This window comes from Bufo bufo, chromosome 2 (genome assembly GCF_905171765.1).
Source record: "Bufo bufo chromosome 2, aBufBuf1.1, whole genome shotgun sequence".
NCBI classification, from domain to species: domain Eukaryota; kingdom Metazoa; phylum Chordata; class Amphibia; order Anura; family Bufonidae; genus Bufo; species Bufo bufo.
In genome coordinates this window covers 652,925,486-652,948,785 of record NC_053390.1, presented here as the reverse complement: position 1 = coordinate 652,948,785, position 23,300 = coordinate 652,925,486, and the positions used below count along the sequence as shown (strand labels likewise).

Below are 23,300 nucleotides of genomic sequence, written 5' to 3'. Positions count from 1 at the left end.
TTGTGTATTTTATTTTATGCTTCTGGACATAGTTAGGCTACTTTCACACTAGCGTTCGGGTGTCCGCTCGTGCGCACCGTTTGAAGGGGCTCACGAGCGGCCCCGAACGCATCCGTCTGGCCCCAATGCATTCTCAGTGGAGGCGGATCCACTGAGAATGCATCCGCCTGCCAGCGTTCAGCCTCCGCTCCGCTCAGTGAGCGGACACCTGAACGCTGCTTGCAGCGTTCGGGTGTCCGCCTGGCCATGCGGAGGCGAGCGGATCCGTCCAGACTTACAATGTAAGTCAATGGGGACGGATCCGCTTGAAGATGACACAATATGGCTCAATCTTCAAGCGGATCCGTTCCCCATTGACTTTCAATGTAAAGTCTGAACGGATCCGCTCAGACAACTTTCACACTTAGAAAATTTTCTAAGTTTTAATGCAGACGCATCTGTTCTGAACGGATGCGAACGTCTGCATTATCGGAGCGGATCCGTCTGATGAAACATCAGACGGATCCGCTCCGAACGCTAGTGTGAAAGTAGCCTAACCAGCAAGGAATGAATGGCAAAGGGTTAACAAAGGAGTGGGCTGCTCTTGCTTCCTGAAGGGGCTTCTTCCTATCCAGCTGGAAATTCTCCAAAGAGAACTAATGAAATGTGCCTCAAGTAAAGTCTTGAGATGCTAGACGGCACAGTTAACTGCTATAACCAGCATCAAAGACACTGCTGCAAGGTGAGGGATTACAGCCAAGACACCCACCACCCAGAACGTTACTAGGCCAGTAGCAACTAAGTGCTAAATTGCCACCATCCAACCTGCCTCCATAGTCCTTGCTTGTGTCAGAGAAGATTTGCACTTAAAGTCTGAATGTATTTGAAGTTCTACATTGCACTTAGTTAAAATACTTTGTTATACGTTTAATTCTGGTATCATTCTTCAATACTACATTTCCACTGCACCAATCCCCAGGGAGCAATGGTCTGAGGGAGTACATCATGACACAACTCTTCATCAGGGACGCTACCACTCCCATCCTACTCACCAGCTCCTCCGGGGCTCGCTGCACATTAAAGTGACAATGAAGCAGTTACTAAAAGCAGCACATTTTGGCAGTCATGGGAGTCTGGAACAGGAGTCTGAATGATGATAGTTGTTGAAATCTGTATGTGATAAGAATGTTAGGGGCTGATTACAGAATCAGCAGGATGCAGCAACCGGGGCAAGCCACATGGTATAATAAGTTGCTGTTGATTGCTGAATTGGCAAGTTATCAGCCCACACAATCACAACTCAGCTGTGTCAGGTATGGTTTGCCAAAGAAACGTTGGGCAGGGAAAGGCAGCTTTATTTCACTTCTCACATTAGAGTTAGCCATATGCAAGTGAATAAAATATTTCTGGTCTTCAAAGTTCTGAAGTTTGCATAGCAAAGTCATGCTGCCATCATATGACAAGAAAGCAAAGACTGGCAAGGTTTTATTATTCATATATTCATGGTGACTGTATCAATGCCATGCTATACCCATGCTGCCAGTACTGATGTGCCTCATGACAACTTGTCGACATCTTGTCAATGGACTTGTGACCACAGCTGTCCTTGCCACATCTGTGACATATTGTCCAAAGTGGCATCACTGCCGCAGACCGCGATTGTCTGTAGTAGTCACTTGGCTGTTTCATTGCTATGACAAGACATGGTAGAATACCTCTGTGCTGGTGACAATAAACTGAAAAGTGCATTACAACTTTTGTTTCCAATGCATTAGCTTTTTTTCATTTTTAGTGACAAAATACCAAAAAGGAGGCTTTTAATGCTGGACACTCTTCCTAGAATCTAAGAGTTTTAAGGTTTAACCTTTTGGTGCAGTTCTCGTGAACTGTATGGCACATACACCTGCTAAAGAGTGATGTAAATTAGGGTACTTTCACACTTGCGTTAAACTTTTCCGGATTGAGTCCCGTGATAGGGGCTCAATATCGGAAAAAAAATGATAAGTTTAATCCTAATGCATTCTGAATGGAGAGCATGCTGCAGTATTTTCTCCGTCCGAAAAAATTACGGAACACTTGCTGGATCCGGCATTATTTTCCATTGAAATGCATTAATGCCGGATCTGGCCCCAAGTGTTTCAGAAAAAAAACGGATCCGGTTTTGCGGTCAGCGGAGAGACAACCGGAGAGACGGATCCGGTATTGCAATGCATTTGTGAGACGGATCCCTATCTGGATCCGTCTACAAATGGTATTCGTTTGCAAACAGATTGCGGCAATGGAACTGCCTGCCGGAATCCAACAACGCAAGTGTGAAAGTACCCTTAGACTGGCATAGGACACAACCGTGCAACTCTGCAATAAGGATGTGAGAGAGCTTAGAAGAGAATTGCTCTGGTCTTATTGGGAATATCCTTCCCCTAGGAAACAAATTAGAGATGAGCAAAGTTTTGAAAAATTGGATTCGGCAACTTCGCCGAAGTTCGCCAAGAAATTCAATTAATTCCAAATTAATTAGTCACGAATCACAATATATACCAAGGCCACTCTGCTTTAGGGTACGGCCACATGGAGTGGCCGTGCTGTGGGGGGGCGGCGGCAACACTGCGGTGAAGAACCATATGGCCAATTAGCCCACAGCTGCCTTTAATTTAATAATGAAGACTGCACTGTATAGTCGGTCTTCAATGTTAATGGCCATGCAGCACCTTTAAACAGTGGCTGTTGCTGCTATGCGGCTTGGCTGGTTAGGTGGGGGAACAATATGCAAATTATTGCTGTTCTGGCAACCCCAGAGCAGCTCTCCAGTTCTACAAGTGGGAGCCCTTCTTCTGCCATTTGCTTTTCCTCCTTTTCCACATCATCTAATATCGATGAGAATATGTCATCAGAAACATCCAGCTCCTCCTCTCTCTGCATCTAGCTGACTTTTCTAGGACATGGAGACTTTAAAGGATGATTTGGAAGAAGTAAAGCCAGCATAAGATAAGGAGGGTCATCATTAAGACCTGGCCCCCTAAGGGGTGCAGAATGGATGGTATTGGTTGGCACGCTGGCACTGGAATAATAAAGGCTGTGGTATTGAATTACATATCTTAGTTTACGGCTGATGTAGGAATAAGTAAATGTACAAATAAATAAATAAAACTGATGCACAATATGTCTCCCTGCACTCTCTCTGTCCTTCTTCTGCACTTTCCCTTTCCAATATTCTTCTATTAATCATTTTCAGCAACACTGTCCTTAGTGTATGAGTGCTTGCCATGTCTCTCCTTATGCTCAGCTCACAGGACAATGGTGGAGACCACGTGGGATGAGGGTTTTATAGGGCTGTGACATCACAGGGGATGGCTATCTGCAGATTGGCTGGCTGCACGGCATTATGGGTGATCTTGCGTTCCTGGGCTTGCCTTCTCCACGCTTTTTAACTTTCACTTTTTAACATGTTTTACTTTTTTAACATGTGCAGCCGCCATTTTAGAAAAACTGATTCGTTACCACGAAGCAGCAGGAAATTCAGATTTGTTTAGAATCAACGTTTTCCTAAACTTCTGACCAAATTCCGCTTGGGATGCTTCGCTCAACAATAATTAAGACCATCAGTTGTGCTCAGTTTTTGTCAGTTCCATCACTTTTCAGTTATGTTTGAGGGGAGAAAAAGTACAGCAGGCTAAAAAGTCCATAAAAATAGGTGACTTTTTTCCTGTGTCTGTAGTTTTTTTGAGGATGGTCATACTTATGCTGAAACCTGCATAAGTTTTGGTGGTATTTTATTTTGGAAGTAATTATTTTTATTTTACAGTTTCCGGTTAATACCAGTAATGAGGTCTTATCAGTATACTGAGCTATAGACAAGCATTACTCTTAGGGCTCATGCCCACAACCAAAACATGCGGACAAGAATAGGACATGTTCTATATTTTTGCAGATGCAACGGAACGAACATACAGATGAGGACAGTACATGGTGTGCTGTCTGCATTTTTGTGGCCCCATTTAAGTGAAAGGGTCTGCATTCAAACCGCAAGAAATATGGATCAGATGCCGACGTTCGTGTGCATGAGCCCTTAAAGAGGTTGTCCACTTTCTGGTTATTGTTGACCAATGTGTTTGTGAGATGATTATATGGCACATACTAATATAACCTTTGTTGAAATTCTGCACTATTTTCTATATTCCTTGAGGTATCTCCCCTTGTTTACAAAGTATTTTGTGCTGTCCACACAGGTCCTGTCCATAAGATGGCCGATGATGGAAGGTCATGTGACCAGGCAAATCACCTCCATGTGATGCCTTCTCCATTCAAATACACTGTACATGCCATCTCTACTTGTTCTGTTGCAAGTTTAGTGCAGTGCAGTGTGTTTGAATGGAGGAGGCATCACATGGAGGTGATTTGTCTGGTCACACAACCCTCCATCAGCTGCCATCTTATCGACAGGACCTCTGTGTGTAAAAACTTTGTAAGCAGGGGGGCATTCCTCAAAAAATATAGAACATAGTGCACAATTTTAACAAAAGTTATATTAGTAAGTGCCATATAATCATCTCACAAACACATTGGTCAACATTAACCAGAAAGTGGACAACCCCTTTAATCTTTATCATTCATGATGATTTTCCAATTTGTCTATAAAAAAGGCTGGCTGTCCATGAAGTTGCCCAGAAAAAGAAATTGGTTTGCAATTCAGTATATAGACTCAAAGAAGACTGCACAGATCAACTATAATATAAATAAATGTATGAAATTTTGGATTTTCCTTATAAACCTATAACTCTATTCTATATTCCGCACATAACTATTAGGGAGCAATTAAGCATACTTGAATAGAACACACTGGAGATTACATGGAAATTGTAATTTGGCACCAAATCTACTGTAAACTAATCAAGGAAGATGTACTCCACCGCTTATCTGACATAATCAATCAGTAATTCAAACATATTAAACATATGGAAGGCGGCAAAGCAACAAAAAAGTCATTGTAAAAAATACATATAAATTAGGGAGGAAGGAAATGGGAAGAAATACGAGACTCATAAAACAAAGGCCACATGGAGCAGCTATAACAGGTTTAATCTAAGAAGGTCAGAGTCCTTAGAATTTAATTTAGTTGTTTTATGTTTACCCTTTCCATTGTTCTAAGTAGAAAAGGATTACGATAAAGCAGCTTAACATGGACTAGTATTTTTCAGTGATTTATGACATTACACTATCTGTATTCTTTATCTACAAATGGGTAACGACACATGAGCAGAAAATAAAGAAAATAGCGCAATTTCTATAAAGAATGGGTCAAGTAATTTCATTTTAGACATGATTTGCTCAAGGCAAAGAACCACTAGGCGCACTCACTCAATACATTTTCCTGTCTGTACCTAGTTAGCAATCACAATCCCATTACATAAAGACACACATGGATGAAGTGCTACCTGTGGAGAATTTATAACAGCACTCAAATAAAACTTAATCCTACGTGACAGATCTTGGGAAGACGTTCTAACTTCAACTGCACAAATAAGTATTCTAGGCATGTTAGAGATCTCCAGTCTCAGTGGTCCCAGCACCTCAGTTAGACAACTGTGGATATTAATTATACAATAGAAACCTGTCCTCTGTGACCAGAGAAAGAAGACAGTTGATAGAATTCAGAAAATACTACTTAACAATGGGGAACTGGGAATGAACTGGAAATTCTAAAGTTGATTAATACCCATGTGTCAGAACATGCACAGAGTGGGCTGGTATTCTTTTACTCTCCTGTCTACTCGTAATGAAATGTGTAAGTCGTCCCATGAGAATCCATACAAAAATGCTACACAGTAAGAATTTACATTTTTTCATTTCTTATCTTAAGAAAAGTAGAAAAATCATTTATTTTGCTATCATATTTAAGGGACTCAATCGTGCCTGTTGATGGTTAATCCACACATGGCCAATTGGATGCAAACATTTCTGTTATAGTGGCTTTCAGAAATTGATGCACATCGATGCAGATACAACAGAATTCAGATGCATGGAACATTTCTACAGAAGTAGAAATTTCTGCAATACACCTGCCTTGTTTAAACATGGGAAATGGAAATTGACCTGAAACCTGCAAGTAATATTCAGAACAAATGAGCTAATTATGGCCGTCATGAAGTGTGGAGTGATTTAGAGTTGTACCACCATAGACATCCACAAGTATGGTGAAATTGGGCATTTAATTGTTACTTGGCATAAGTATATTTAGGATTTACAGAAGATTGTCCTCATCATACAGGCTATAGTTATTCTTACGGGAACGGTGTGTGACTTTAGACTGCATCAGTCCATCGGCATGCTTTTACAAGATGGTTACATTCTTATGTAGGCAAGTTATAATTAATAAATAGGACACTTTTGCCTACACGATAAATTAAAAACTAGGACCGGCCTATATTAATGAGTCAAGAACGAGCTGAATGTGGTCTTTTAACTCCAGTTTCATGATATTACTACCATTCACACTGCATTGCTTCAATGTGAATTATTTGTTTATGCTGCACCACATAGTACGGTTCATTTATATTTGCAGCTGAACTTGAAAAGTAGCAGAAGAAGGTACAGAAAACTCCAAGACACGCTATAATGCAATATAATGCAATCTTGTAATTCAACACAATTCTATACAAAGGAGATATTACACAAGCATATGAAGATACAAGAAGATGTGGCATAAAAAAACGAATCTCGTATTACACAAATAACAGTAGATTATTAATACCTACAGAGGCCTAGATTTACTAATCCTATAGATGGCGTAAACTGCACCAGACTTATCACAGGGACCCAGTTTGGAAGATAAATCTGATGCAGGGATAGACACTTTTGTCTAGCGCCATACCAAAGGCAGAACTTTATGCTAGGATGGTGGCGAAATTTTGACGCAAAGTGCTGCATCTTAGACCACGTCCCTTTCCTATGAAGTCACTCCCTAAGCCCAACCCCTTGTCAAGCAAGTCGGAAAAAGTGTCAAAACCCTAATAGTGCCAAATTGCCAGATTTCTTTATTTATTTATTTTGACAGATTTTAGCCACAGATATATTAGTAAATCTGGTCCACTGTGCCCCAATTATAGCATAGAAGAACCTATAAAATGTATGTAAATAGAAAAGAATTAATGCAGTGCTAAACACATAATTATGCAAATAGGAAACAGTCAAGGATGACATATTGTGAAGGAATGAAATCCATTAGAGGACAACTTAACTAGGCCAGAGATCAAAAGGAATGTGTCAGGCAACTTGGCCAAGCGACTGTGTGTTTTCAAAGGGGAAAGATGAGAAAGCCACTGCACCTGCCAACAATAGTCTAATGTGTATGGCGCTCTTTTACAATCTGCAAGACTATGATGGATAAATAAAAGTGTCCTTATTGCACCAAATCATGAAATAATATACAACCTGGGTTCTAATATGCAGCTAGAAATCAGACAGATAGATGTGCATCAACAAACTAACTATATTGCTCTAGAGATTATTTTCCAAGTCGAATTGAGGGGCATTTTGAGGTGGTCCACACAAGGTGTATCTACCAAGGATTGTCTTCCGTGGAATTGTGGGCAAAAAAATCTGCAGTATTTCACAGTAGCATATTCCATCCATACACTGATTAAAAAAAGGCATACAGAATCCGTGCATAAATGCATAAATTGACATGAAGTGCAGATTTAAAATCCTTAGCAAGTAAATTTATGCTGCCAGTTTCTATTATAGATTAAACCCTTTAGTTATGTTCACACTGTTGTATTAGCAGGAAAAAAAATATAGGCACTAAATACGTTTCAAAATTCCATACATTTCCTATACTTATTGTATGCTGTTTTATATTTGATGCAGTTTTTGCCACAGATTTTGATATGGGTTTTAAACCTCCCATTAATTTCAATGGGAATTTCCACACGGAATCCGGACCAAGCATTTTTATTTATTTATTTATTTTCGGGGGGGACTTGTATTATCAATCAGTGCATGGGAAACAACACTCCATATGAAGTACAGCGTGGATTTGGGAGGTTGATTGAGAATGGATTCCGCAGGAATAAGCTATTTGAAAATGGGCTTTGCAATGCAGAGGGTGAAACCACAGCAAAATCTATGACAAAATCACATGTAACCCGCAGATTAGTCGACAGTAGATTTTTCAGCATTTTTTTTTCCATCTCATGTGGACGTACCAAGCAGCAATGAAACACAGAGGGTCAAAAGTAAGCACTTTATATAGAATATGTAGTTCACAAAGTTCTCAAGAGCAGGCAGTACTGCATTCACATAGTGTATAGCAATTACCAGACCATTGATTGGTGAAAATGTGGACAAACACTGAAGACAAGGTGGACTTCGAACATTTTGCAGGGAATAGTGGCTGTAGCAGTCAGAGCATAAGCTAAACTGTTATCCTCATCATTCTTAATCATAAATTCCACATATCCCAGTTCTATGCCTTAATATTATGCGTCCATGAAACAATTACTACCGTTTATCTCAGGTCATACTAACTGATTTAACCAGTCCCAAAATAATTCTATCAATACGGATGCAGGAAAATACTGTAAACAAATTAAATAATGAAAAATTAAAATGCAGCTTCATTACATGACTGTGAAGGCTGAAGAAGATGCAAAATAGATAAATAAGAGCATTGCCTTACAGAATTGTCAGAAAAAAATTGTGTGCTTATAGTTATTTGTATAAGATGTGCCAAACTTCCATGGATAACATAGAGACTTGTGCAACTAAAGAGAACCTGTCACCACATGATGCAGTGCAATCTGCAGACAGGATGTGATAGAGCAGAAGAAGCTGAACAGATTGATATGTAGTTTTATGGAAAAGGATTCAGTAAAACCCATAATGCATACATTTACATCTCTGCTTTTTTTGACTCCAGTTGTACGGGAGGAAGCGTTATCAGTGATTGATTCATTCCCTGTGTAAGTGTGTATACAGAGGCAGCTGTCAGTCATTGATAAATGTGTACAGGGGTGGTCTTAAATAGTAACTAAAATTTTAACAAGATTTCCCTAATGCCCTAATAAAAGTTTTTCTAATATACTTTATTAATGAATTAAGTATTTTTATTAGACTTTTCCCTACCTAAAGCACACCATTTCCCATGCACTTAAAACAATAGAGAGTCTCCTCCTCTATTTCTGCCCAGTTTAGCCTAAAGCTAAAAATCTGTGGTAATATAAGACAGGCTGGTAGCTTGGGGTGTTGTGCCTGACACCATCATTTAAAAGGGCTGTAGCCGTCAACCTAGCAACCAACCTGTTTCAAAATAATATAAATAGAAAAATTGGCTGGCTCTCCATTTGGGTTTGTAGTATGGTGCTCAGTGATGTGGCGGAGCCCACTTTTAGTCAGATTCTGTAAAATCACGACACTCAAAAGAAAGATTTTTTTAAATGAAGAGATAATTTATTCCATCCTTAAAGGGATTGTCTCACTTGGCACAATGCTACTTATGTTAAATATAATGCTATAATGAAGAACTTACTAATATAGTCCATGTTGCAATACTACCTCCTCTCCTGGATAATTGACATCTTGTGGTCCCTTAGTGATTGCTCGTTGTCAGGGGTCTGGGTAGTAAAGTGCCGGCCTGTTTGGTGGCCGGGATGGCGGGAGCGTGCATTCGCCTTGCCGCTCTAGCTCACTCCCATCCCGGCCACCTCGTATATGGTGTCTTGAGCTGCTCCCAGCAATGGCAGTAGCCTGGGAGCAGCTCAAGAGAAGAAAAGGCAGCCACAAGAGAAGAAATCGCACCTAGTTGAAGCCATGTGAAGCCTCGATAGCGCGCGCACACAGGCAAGGGGCGGGATCACATTATCCCAGCGACGCTTCCCTGTGTAATCATTCAAAGCAAGAAGCACCCTGCAGGGAGCTTCCTGGACAAGCAGAAGTCAGGATGTGAGACAACCCCTTTAAGGTGCACATATATCAATTGTGGCCAATGTTTCGGTCCGTCCCGAACCTTGTTCACGGCCTGAATATAGAAGTAAATAATACACTCATAAGTCACGCAGGACTATAAAAGTACAAAATAAATAACAAAAAGTGCAAAATGGATTACAGAAATATAGAAATATGTAGAAATATCATAGAAATATCCAAGATACTACATGCTATTGGATATTTCTATGATATTTCTACATATTTCTATAATCCATTTTGCACTCTTTTTTTATTTATTTAGTACTTTTATAGTCCGGTGTGACTTATGATTGTATTATTTACTTCTATATTCAGTGTCATGGACGTACCGAGACATACGGAAGTCCCCGCAACAGTGGGTGACAGAAGACTGTGAGACTGGCAACACGTGCTTTGATCTGACAGGTTTCCTTGTGGATCAATAGATGTCTGTGTTGTTTCTGATACTGGCCACACCTCTAACCTCCAGGTGTTGCTATTGTGGTCATTTAACTTTCCTTATTTATAGTTGCTTCTCCCACAATGCTGTGCGGTTTATAGTTTCAGTGATATCTGTGGTGTGCTGGTGTTTGGTTCTTGGCTGCCATAGCTACTGGAAAGTTAAGTATTTCCTTTCCCTTTTGCATTTGGTTTTGGTTTATCTGTGTATTGTTTTTCCCCTGCCCTTTGTTGTAGGCCTGAGAGAGACTCCCGGTCGTCCATCCGTTCTGGAGGAACTGGTGTTCTCAGTCCCGTCACTATCGCCAGGGTATTATAGGGTGAGTTAGGACTCTAGGTACTCCGGCGTATGAACTCACCTACCTTTGGGGTCTGTTCATACTGATAGTCAGTCAGGACTGTGACTAAGGATTTGACTAGGTGTCCTTCTTTCATCCCTTGCTTTCAGGTCTTGTTCATTGTTCCCTCTCCGTCTTTGTCCGGTGTGGTGTCTCCCTCCCACACATGGGCATGACATTCAGGCCGTGAACAAGGTCCGGGATGGCCCGAAACGTTGGCCACAATTGATATATGTGCGCTGTGGCGAAACCAACCTTGCCACTGGGCTTTGGAGAGGACTGGCTGCTGGCCTCTTGCCCCTGGATTATGGGCCATATACTAACTTTTGAACCCCTGGTCTGATTCATGCCATTTTTTAATATGTTGTTCCCCTGAATGGATTGATTGCGAATATGTAATTTTTATGTGAATGTGATGTATGGTTTTAGAGTTATGAAAGTTGGGTAGAAAGTATGTTTAACTGTATGTATAATTGAGTCTCCTCTCAGGATAAGGGGAGGGAATATGCTGGGTGTGTTTCTATTGTGCCATTGTCCCATTGTGTGTTTAAAGGGTGATGCCTGTTCTGTTGTCTGCACATGTGTATTGGCGATCTCCCTTTGTCCTCAGAGATAATTGGATTGCTCTTCAGGTTGTCTGGACAGAGAGGAGGAAACCATGATGCATTGTGGGGATATGTTGTCCTATGTCCCAGTCTTCATTCTGGTCCTCTGGGGGCGTGAACGATTGGTTGCTGTAGTTACATTGTATGTGTTGTTAATTACTGATTGGTTGTATTTCAAACCCCTGTGGGCAGTACTATGTTTGTGGTTTATGAATAAAAGAGGCTGTACGTGAAGTACAGTCAGACCACTGCTTGACCCTCAAAACGGAGCCTTGTCTCGTTATTGGGGGGGATTCACTGTATGCTGTTAGAAGACCGATTGCCAGGATTGTATGCTTTTCCTGTTCGTCTGCTAGCAGCTATTCGTGAGGTTCCAGTTTGGAGTGCTACTTTGTATCCAGTTCGGGAGTTGGTGTTCTGCAGTAGCTGGGCCTGTCTCTCAGAAAGGGGCTTATCGCCTAAACGGATTTTAACCCCTTGTCTGCTGAAACGGTCCGTTACTTTGGTGGCAAGCAGCGGGATCGTTCCTACATCCAGAAGGACAGCTACAGGAGACACCATTTCTGTGGATTCTACAATTTAAGGACAACGCATGTCTCAGTACAGCGACCCTAAAAGCACCAGGATGGAACCAGCAGTGTTATACGAGGAGGAGGACCTGGATGGCCGGGATGCATTAAGGAAAGGCATCTGGTACCAGGCCCTGGATAATCTACAATACCAGCGGGGTGAGAGTCTCCCCAGTGAAGAGCAGCGGTTGCAGAAGCAAGTGGCCCTGCGGATGCCCTTCCTGGGAGAGCAGCCTCTGGAGGAATGGGTGAAGGAACTAGAGCACCGGGTATGGCAGGAGCTATGGCTGGAGAATGCCTACCAGGCGCTTTGGTGGTATATGGCACAGTATATACCCTGGACAGCTGAACATGACAAGCCAGAGGGAGAGGAGTTTTATGGTCCTGGCTTGTTATGGGAGTCCTTTGCAGAGCCTGACTTCGGGAGCCCTGCACAGTCCACACTTCAGGACATTTTTTATGAGAGGGAGGCTAGGCATGAGTGGGATGACCCCCATGAGGTAGAGCAAGACCTGGCTCACCTAGCAACCCTGGAGTGGGAACTGGAGCAGGACTACCGAGATCTCTTCCACTCCATTGAGAAGGCTCAGCAGGACGGTAAGGTGACAGACACAGATCCAGACCCATTCAGCTGGGCAGATATTGTAGAGTGTTACTGGGAAGGACCCCAGGTGGCCGGTAGAGATGGGACAGAGGTCTCTCCACCGGTCCTGCAGGGAATTGGGAGCCCAGTCTCCATTCCCCAGCGGCAGTGTGAAGTGCAGGGAGAGGAGAGCAGCGTCCTCCCTCTCCAGCAGCAGGCTGAGTTACAGGGGGCAGAGGTAGTTGTTCCTGCCCCCCAGCAGCAGAGTGATATGCCGGGAAGTCAGTGTGAAATGCAGGGAGAGGAGAGCAGCGTCCTCCCTCTCCAGCGGCAGGCTGAGTTACAGGGGGCAGAGGTAGTTGTTCCTGCCCCCCAGCAGCAGCATGATTTTTTGGGAATAGAGAGCCCAGTCTCCTTTCCCCAGCAGCAGGACACTGTATTGGGAGCAGAGACAGTCGGTCCTGTCCCCCAGCAGCAGCATGATTTTTTGGGAATAGAGAGCCCAGTCTCCTTTCCCCAGCAGCAGGACACTGTATTGGGAGCAGAGACAGTCGGTCCTGTCCCCCAGCAGCAGCATGATTTTTTGGGAATAGAGAGCCCAGTCTCCTTTCCCCAGCAGCAGGACACTGTATTGGGAGCGGAGACGGTCGGTCACCCTCCCCAGCGGCTGGAAGTATGTATGGGAGAGGAGCTTGTTACCCCCTCTCCCCAGCGGCAGCTTAACGCACCAGGGGGAGACAGTAAGCCCCACAACAGTGCAGATGGGACCGTGGTCTCTGCACTTACAGCACAGGGGGTAGAGACAGTCGGTCTCCCCCTCCAACAACCAGGCTCCAACCAGGCTTCTTCCGTGGTAGCGCTGGCACCAGGGCAGAGTACCGCTGATACCTGCCCACAAAGCAACCCCCACTCCAAGCCAGGGAGCAACACAGAGACCGGGAGTACCAGCTTCCAACATAACCTTGGTGGACTCACTGGACAGAGACAGGCTACTAAAGTCAACAGGTCCAGTATTTGGTTGTGGGTGGGCTGCCAGACTAACTCAGGTACCGACCGGCGTGAGGTCAGGTATCTGGTTAGTCTTCCCTGGGGGGGGGAGATGTGTGGCGAAACCAACCTTGCCACTGGGCTTTGGAGAGGGCTGGCTGCTGGCCTCTTGCCCCTGGATTATGGGCCATATACTAACTTTTGAACCCCTGGTCTGATTCATGCCATTTTTTAATATGTTGTTCCCCTGAATGGATTGATTGCGAATATGTAATTTTTATGTGAATGTGATGTATGGTTTTAGAGTTATGAAAGTTGGGTAGAAAGTATGTTTAACTGTATGTATAATTGAGTCTCCTCTCAGGATAAGGAGAGGGAATATGCTGGGTGTGTTTCTATTGTGCCATTGTCCCATTGTGTGTTTAAAGGGTGATGCCTGTTCTGTTGTCTGCACATGTGTATTGGCGATCTCCCTTTGTCCTCAGAGATAATTGGATTGCTCTTCAGGTTGTCTGGACAGAGAGGAGGAAACCATGATGCATTGTGGGGATATGTTGTCCTATGTCCCAGTCTTCATTCTGGTCCTCTGGGGGCGTGAACGATTGGTTGCTGTAGTTACATTGTATGTGTTGTTAATTACTGATTGGTTGTATTTCAAACCCCTGTGGGCAGTACTATGTTTGTGGTTTATGAATAAAAGAGGCTGTACGTGAAGTACAGTCAGACCACTGCTTGACCCTCAAAACGGAGCCTTGTCTCGTTATTGGGGGGGATTCACTGTATGCTGTTAGAAGACCGATTGCCAGGATTGTATGCTTTTCCTGTTCGTCTGCTAGCAGCTATTCGTGAGGTTCCAGTTTGGAGTGCTACTTTGTATCCAGTTCGGGAGTTGGTGTTCTGCAGTAGCTGGGCCTGTCTCTCAGAAAGGGGCTTATCGCCTAAACGGATTTTAACCCCTTGTCTGCTGAAACGGTCCGTTACATGCGCCATAAGGTTTGAATAAATTATCTCTTCATTTCAAAAAAATCTTTCTTTTGAGGGGTGTGATTTTACAGAATCTGTTTTAAAAGAACACACATATGGGTATTATTTTGGACCATAGCTTGACAATAATCTGACTTCCTTCTGCGACACCCAGCAATCAGGTGTAATCTCTGGGGAAAACTGTCATCAAGTGTTAACATTGTAACACCACTAAAGGGAAACTCATACATTACACAATCAAATCAATGGTCTGTCTTTCGAATGCCCAATTCTCATTTTCTCGTTTGCTATTAGGGGACATGGGCTAGGGCATATTTTCATATGGTCATACAGACCATACATTGTATAATATAGAAAATGTACCAACTTATGTATCAACAAATACAGAGCTGAGTTTGTCATAAAGCATACCTGATAATGATGTAAATGTCTGTGTAAAGGTTAGTTGTAATTTTCCACAGTTATGACAATACTTAAAAAGTTATATAGCCAATTGTGCTCTGTTAAGGTAAACATTTACTGGCATGCTGTAACGGTCATGAACACACACACAGACAGGGGGGAGGGAGTGACCACTGCGCTCCACCCTCACCCTGACCCTGCCTACTTGCCTCGCAAGTCCTAATGACAAGGGACAACTAGATGGCAGTCCCTAACTTGGTGTAAGTGCAGGGAGGACGAACAGACAACAAACAGAACGAATACGGACCGAGTCAAAACCAGGAAGGCAGCGCAGTACAAAGGGACAAGCAGAGAATAGTCAGGAGAAAGCCGAGGTCGTTTACCAGGAGCAGCTAGAAGTACCAAAGGACTACCCAGGGATCGTCTGGAGCAGGCCGGGATCAGGAACCAGGAAAGCAGTACAGCACCGCAGGAACATACAGGGAGACGTCGGATAAACAGGAGGTAAAAACACCAGGAATCCAAGGAGACACAGGTGGAACCTGAATAACAGGCAATCTGTGGCAAGCAGATTGCCTGTTTAAATAGGGAGCCAGAGGGGTCATGTGACGTGGCCAGCGTCACATGACTCCACACAGACTACACAGCCGAGTGCCGAGTGATCAGTTCGGCGCTCAGCCCTAAAACCATTTGCATGAATGCGCATAGACGCGCAGGGGGCGCGCATAGTATTATCAGGAACGCGGGCGACGCCGGACGCGCTGATGATGCGAGCGCGCTCCGGACGTGCCCGTCTCCTAGACCGCGCCGTGACATATGCTTTCTAATGTATTCAGTGATACATTCTCCAATAACTATCTTCAGGCTTGGACTGGCCCAGTGGGGAGCCTGTGGCTAGCCCACTGGGCCCCAAACCAACATTGAGCCCAAGAGCGTTGAGCATGGCTACAATAATTGAACGCTCTTCACTCCTCGTGCCTCTCTGCTCCAGGCACTGCATTTTGTCCTCATGATTTTAACATCAGAACCCAGTGTGCGGCAGGTGGCATCTGGAAGAAAAAAGGCCCCGGGAGAAAGACGTGGTAAGCATAAGTAGGGATCTCATCTGAGGTCTGAATCATTTTTATCTCTCAATGGGATAATTCATTCTCGGGTATGCTTAGTTTAGGAATTTTGCCTGAAGTCTGAATTAATTTTGTGGTCTGGTCTCGGCTCTAAACCAATTTAAGGGTCTAAATTAATTTGGGGATTTGGTCCAGGGTCCTAGGGGTCTGACCAAGGGTCTGAATTAATTTTGAGGTCTAAAACTTTGCTATGGTGCCCATTATTTACTAGTTATGCCCCTGCCTAGTATTTGAAGCTTGAAGCTTTCGGTAGCCCTTTATTGTGTCATTTAAATGTGCATGAGGCGTTTTTTTAACCAGTAAATATGTTTTGTTTGTAAAGGCAGGGGAAGTTTTAGAATAGGAAAGTACCCAATGCTCACCCATTGAATGATGCTGCTCCACCAATGGCTACCGTTTACTTCCGAGCAGCCAATCACATGCTAACTAACCAAGAGGTGACTGCTGTGGCCAATCAAATATGTGAGTACTAGTTACTTTATTAATTTAAATTTCCTGCCTTCACAAAAAATACTATTTTCTGTACAACCCCTTTTTAAGGTATAGGCGTTGTTTCCATACAGCTATAGGTTGGACCCTCAGATTAAATTTTGCTAGTGGATCATAAGCTGCACACTCCGACAGCGACTGACTGATTTAATAAGATTTCCTATTCTGTTTTAAAATTTTTAATATATTAAAAGGTGCACATGTCATGGATAGGAAAGGTAATTCTATGTAGGAAATTACATTTAGTACACCGGGACATGTCGTAAGGCCTTTTTTTGGGTCAATGACCCAATGAAAATTCAAACAAGTGTTGATGTTCACAGCCAGCGATCAGCCAACAAACTAGCAATCACTCATGTGTCGATCGCATCTTTAATGCATCATAAAATAATTTGATGGAAGCACATCTCCCCGTGTAAGCAGAGAATGCGTTGTGTCAAGCAATGCAATCTGTGATCATTTTTTCAAACCCCTCCCAATAATTGTCTAGTGAAGATTAAATGAGCACCATCCAACTTTCTATATCATTGATCAGAGCTTGTTAAAGGCAATTCATCTGCCCGAATAACAGGACCTTTATATGCTCACTGAAAGATTCAATAATGGATGTATTATTATATTTAATTCTACATTCTGAACTGTACGAAACTAAGCAGAAACATTACAGATTTTACAAACAGATTTCTCTTAAGATGAGAAAGGTCACTGAAAGTGTGGCATGCTGGGTTAGTATCAGGAAGTGTTTTAAGAAGTACAGTGTGGGTCTCAGATCTATTACACTAAGAGAAATAGCCTGGTACAAATAGATATTAATAGCATACAAAGAAAAAAAAACTGACTAACTTTAACTTACATTTCAAAAATTATTACTGAAGGTTGTGTTTGGTTAAGACAACGCTATTAGGCATTCTGAGTTCAATCAAAACAATAAAATTAATTTTAAAAAATCACAAAAAAAATAAAATATCCCAGCTATTTTTCCTTAATCTCCACTTTTATGCCGATCCTAGTTTATATTCAAAATCAAATCGCAAATAAAACACAAATAAACGTATAATATATGTATAGTGTCCCAGGAGATCAATCAACCAGTTACCCCTACTCTTCTTCACAAACTGGTGTCTGATCTAAGAAAACTGGCTGCAGCAGGAGCCTCCTCCCACTGCAGTAGAACACAAATATTCTAAAATAAAAATAAATTTATAAATAAAACAGATAAGCAGGAAACTGACCCCTGTGTTCTCTACAGGATTTCTACAAGATGGTTTGTTTCACCAACATGCAAAAAATCCTGAAGACTGATAGACACTGTGAACAAGATTGTTTCCTGTTTAAAGGGAACCTGTCACCGGGATTTTGTGTATAGAGCTGAGGACATGGGTTGCTAGATGGCCACTAGCACATCCGCAATACCCAGTCCCCATAGCTCTGTGTGCTTTTATTGTGTAAAAAAACCGATTTGATACATATGCAAATTACCCTGAGATGAGTCCTGTCCCTGACTCATCTCACATACAGGACTCATCTCAGGTTAATTTGCATATGTATCAAATCGTTTTTTTTACACAATAAAAGCACACAGAGCTATGGGGACTGGATATTGCAGATGTGCTAGTGGCCATCTAGCAACCCATGTCCTCAGCTCTATACACAAAATCCTGGTGACAGGTTCCCTTTAATTCTATTAGTAATTTATAGGTTCTGCTCCTTTAACAAAAGAGATATCTTATTTTCAATCAACTTTTACAAGCGAAGGCTTCATGCACATGACCATTATGCAAAATATAGAACATGTCCTATACTTGTCGACAAAATTCAGACCATGGATACATTGCAGTCAATGGGTCTGCAAAAAAAAGGTTTACGGCACACAAACTCGTTTCTGTATTCTGGGAATCCACAGTTTGCGGACCGCAAAATGCTTGCGGTCATGTGCATGAGGCCTACAGCTAACTTGGAGATCAATTGCAAAGGCAGAGTCTTCGGGGGACACAGATGGTCTATGTAGTATACTGTACAGTGTATTGATGTCAAAAAGCTTTGTATTCAAACGAAAAATGGTCAACTCTTTAAAGGGGTTCTTCATCTTTTTAACCCTTTTTAGCAACAACCCCCCCCCCCTTCCCCCTTAAGACTTGTGGAGGGAAGCATACTTACATGCTCCTACTACTATATTCCAGCTCCTTCAGTCCACCACTGCATTCACCGCACTCTGTCCCTACTTCTACATTTTAGCCAATGACTGTGTCACTTGCCGCTTGAGGGACATGTCACTACTGTGGCCAATCATTAGTTGCAGCAGCACACATGACCCCTGTCCATAGCAGCAGTTAACAAGCAAGGACCAGAACCTGGTGAGCACAGCAGAGGATAGAAAGATCCAGAGCCAGGAGGATGCTTCCCTCCACAGATCCTGTGGGAAAGGGGGAGGGGGTGACGGGACCAAAAAGTGTTAAAAGGCTTGAGAACCCTTTTAAGTCATTTGAAAAGGGTTTTAACATAGCAGAGAAATGGGATAGATTATGTAAGTAATAATAGTTTAGACGTTTATAGCCATGCATCTGTATCAAAAACATTCTGTTTTTGGGCGATGACCTTTCAGCGTGGCAGGTAATAGCTGAGCACAGATGAATACATGAAAACAATTGTCACTACACCAACTACAGCAATTTATGGCAGCTAAAAGTACATTAAATTATACTTGTTCCTGGGTCTTACAAATACATGTTTAGATGGGGGGGGGGGGGGAACTATGGACACAATAGAACTCCCTTGTTGCAATAATAGCTTCATCGAGAAAGAAGTAAATGTATCTCATTATGTTCAAGCAGATGTAATTAGGAAGGATAAGATCTCAGATAATTCTCTATAAAATTACAAGACACACATGAAAAGACACTTTGAATTGTGCATGACAGCCTTTCAGATGTTCTCAAGCTAGAGTACACAATGCATCATATGATTGCAGGTAAGTACAAGCCAAATGCAACAGCCCGGGAGAATGGTTAAAGGGGTTATCCAAGTTTTCAAACAACCCCCCCCCCCCCCCTGTGCCAGACCCCTAATAGATAATATACTTACCCCGCACCCGGTACCGGCACCGCCGCTGCTGCTTCTCCCTGTACACGGATAAAAACATCCGGTGTCGGGGGGAGAACAGCCAATGGCAGGTGTGGACAGTGACGAGCCTCCCTAGCATCACCCGCAATGCTAGGGAGGCACGTCCCTGTCCCCGCCTGCCATTGGCTGCTCCCCCCCCCCCCCCGACATCGGATGTTTTCATCCGTGTACAGGGAGAAGCAGCAGCGGCGGTGCCTGGACCAGGAGCGGCCCAGGGAGCGGGGTAAGTATATTACCTGTGAGGGGCCTGGCACATTGGGGGCTGTTTGAGAACTTGGATAACCCCTTTAAAGAACAGAGATTAGCATTTTAGTTGGCCTTCCCACAGGTTGCTTTTATTGGTTTATCACATCTGGAAAATAATGGGTGAAGATAACTGAAGCTGGTCATGGATGCAACAGTAATAATTATGAATCTTGATTATAAAGTGACCCATACATTTCATAATTGTGCTGCAATAATCTTGAAGGGTTTGTCCACCATTGGGGGCCTTTCAGCCAATACCACCACATTGCCAGACCTGTGGAGGGAATCATACTTACTTGTTCCCTGTCCCCAGGTTCTGGATCCTTTGGTCCCCCACTGCCATTGTCTGGTCCTACTCATCAACATCTGGTTTGATGTGGGTTATGTATGCTGCTGCAGCCAATGACTAGCCGCAGCAGCAACATGTCCCCCATGTATCACGTAACTCATTGTTAAAATGTAAAAATGTATGGTGGATTTACACATACAGAGGAGCATCCAATTATCGGGAAGGACAGTCGACTGTCGGATGCTCATTAAGTGGAGGTGAAGCTCTGTATTTACATGCAGTGATCACCTTCACGGTATGAGAAAGAGGGATCCCTATTACGATTGATGGTCCTCATACAGCTGCATGAGATGCTGCCCAGAAACTATAGTTTACTTGCCAGCACTAACAACAGTTTAACCCGATGAATGAGTGATTGGTTGCACCTTTAGATGGGCAGATTGTTGGGAACAGGCATTCGCAGGAACGTTTGTCTCCAATAATCTCCCAGAATACCTGAACGTGTAAATCCACCATTAGACAGCAGGTTCAATCAGTTAAAGGGATTGTGCCCTGGTAGAGAGCCGCCTGGAAATTATAGGTCACTCACTCTTCGGGACCTAAAGAATCTTGTTCAAGACCAGTGGAAAAGTCTGTACTACATGCATCTCATACAGCATAATCTCAGACATGATAGCACAACAAATAATAAACTTCAATATTTCAAGTTATTTGAACAAAAACTTGAGTCTCTGGAGGGTCCAGGCTGCCAGCAACCTTTATTTCTACTAGATCTCAGTAGGAGATGTTAGTTACTTCCTACATGATTTCATGTCTTGAAACATACAGTTCTTCTCCATACAGTTCTTCATTTCATTTTAACTAGTTTGAAAGCACATAAATCATAGGAAACATAATAGGCTACAAGCCATGGTTGACACGTCCGTGAAGGACAGTTTCAGACTCTACAAGAATAGGCTCAATCAAACATGTCTCTGCGTGGTGACATAAATCTGTGTTCTCTCCCCAAGATTAAGGCGCTCTCTCCCCAAGAAGAGATAGTACCCCCCAAACCTTGTCCAAGGAGAGAGAAAGAGGAAGGACCATCTGGGTGACTGAGTGACAGAAATTAGTCCATGAGAACAAATATGGCTGACAATGGTAGGAGACATCTAAAGATATCTTTATTAGAGAAACACAACACACAGGGGAATTTGCTGTAGAGATCAACATGCTGTATGCTTTTAAGATATTCATTAAAACCTTGAAAAGGTTTTCTGAAACTTGAAAAGGGAATACTAAAACTAAACTAACACAAAACATGTAGGCCTTTAACTTCATCTACAAAAGTTCACTGAGTTCCCTGTTAGGAGTGCATTATTACAAATGCATCCCTATATAGACTGTACATGTGATAGGTGGGACAGAGATCTAATACAGAAGAAGCAAGGTAAAGCAACTGTCCCATTTGGACAACCAAGTCGCCACGGCGTCACCGTCTCTAACAAACAGTGATCAACTGCTATCACAAAGGAAAGCAGCGACTGAGAGGGAAATGTAGAATTACACAGAGCCCATTCCAGAGAATGAATTGTGTAATATACTGTATGGTCTTGTTAAGTCCATCAGATGAGAGGCATACATAAAAGAGCCAAAGTGGAGGATTCAAAAACAGACTATGCCTACTATGGTGAGCTATTGTATGCGTCCCTAGAATTAAACCTAAATAGCTTGCCTGAGTGGAACGCTAAAAGAACAAAAATAATACATTTTTAATAATTAACTCTTCTAAAATTGGAGCTCAAGGACTCAATAGTATACTTAACTAGTCGTCAGGCTAGAGGGTGTATAGTTGTGGAGGAGGGGGGACCAATATGGATATCTGACCCCACTTGAGGGTCTCAGCTTTTGAAAATATTGTATATATGGACCTCTAAACCTATAATAAATAAGTGACACCGCATTTAAAAATCAAATATAGCAGTGTCACTCCTAACCACGCAGTAGTATGCCTGTTACACTACAATATGTGTATATAGGCCCACTACTAGATCGGCTTCTATCCAGGGATCGTTATATTTAAATATTAAAGTGGAGGATTCCCGTATGTGACCTTCTTCTGCCCAAATACTTCATAAGAATAAAGATTATCACATAAGAATAATAAAAAGCTAAAATGAATCCTCTTATTTGTATCCCATGCACTAATATTCAATAAAATAGCATAATATAGACAGAAAGCCCCAAATGACTTGTGCTCCCCTTTTCCCTAAGCAGCTTTTAGCATGAAGAGGTGTAAGAAGAGATCACATGCAGTGTCGGACTGGGGTACCAAATGTACATTCAAATATAATAAATAATCTAACAAGTTTTTTATATGAACATAGGCTGGTTGAGGTGCTGTACATTGAATATATGTATGTAGTGCACTAAATCTAATGTGTTATGTGCCACTTGTGCAGGGGGTGGGAGACTAGGAGCTCACGGCCCTGATCACATGTCATTGGTATACCTAAGTGTTACCTGTATATAATGGCATATCGTCTAGTGATATTATCTTGCATAACAGACATTATTGCATTAAGCAGGCTTTCTGCTCAACAACGAACAAGACCAACACACACGATTGTACAGTGTAAGCGCAAATTCTACAAAACCACAGAAATATCTCATCATACCTGTACAGTCCAGCCTGAGATAGGCAGATTCTTAGCAGGAGGATCCTGGAATATGCATTAAGTAAAGTTTTCCTGGGCAGAGGCAGCACAGACAGGTGAGCTCGCCAGGTAAACTGTCCAGAGACAAGGACTACAGCCTGAAGACGTAATCCAAGGAGATGCTGAGGGATTGTCAGCAAGGGACTAGACGGGTAAGCTTCTCGCAGGTTTATCCTCACCCCTTACAAACATGAAATACACAGGAGCAGATTGCATGTATGGGTGGGGAGGAGACACGGGATTAGTACACTGGCTGAGAATTTGTTTCTGACTTACGAACAGGGAAGGCCAGAGGGGAGGGGGAGGGGAGAACTGGATAGCAAAGGGAGGAGCGGTCCCTAAGGTGTGCACATTGTCTTACTCCTCCTTTGCAATATGAGGCCACTGATCACAGCTCCTTATTACCATATTTTGACTTGTAGCAACGACCGCAGACAATGAGTTGGCTTCTTACACTTTGTATACGACTAAACGGTGATACAAAAGAAGTA

The 23,300-nt window shown here is 42.7% G+C and overlaps 1 protein-coding gene across 1 annotated transcript in view; it reads right to left on the bottom strand.

Moving 5' to 3' along the window:
* The window catches only part of FHIP1A (FHF complex subunit HOOK interacting protein 1A), a 327,619-nt gene extending 304,526 nt beyond the window's left edge, over positions 1-23,093 (bottom strand). The window contains exon 1 of the mRNA XM_040418540.1: positions 22,771-23,093. The gene's annotated coding sequence lies outside the window, so the exon portion shown is untranslated. The remainder of the gene's footprint in view (positions 1-22,770) is intronic.
* Between the last annotated feature and the right edge of the window lie 207 nt (positions 23,094-23,300).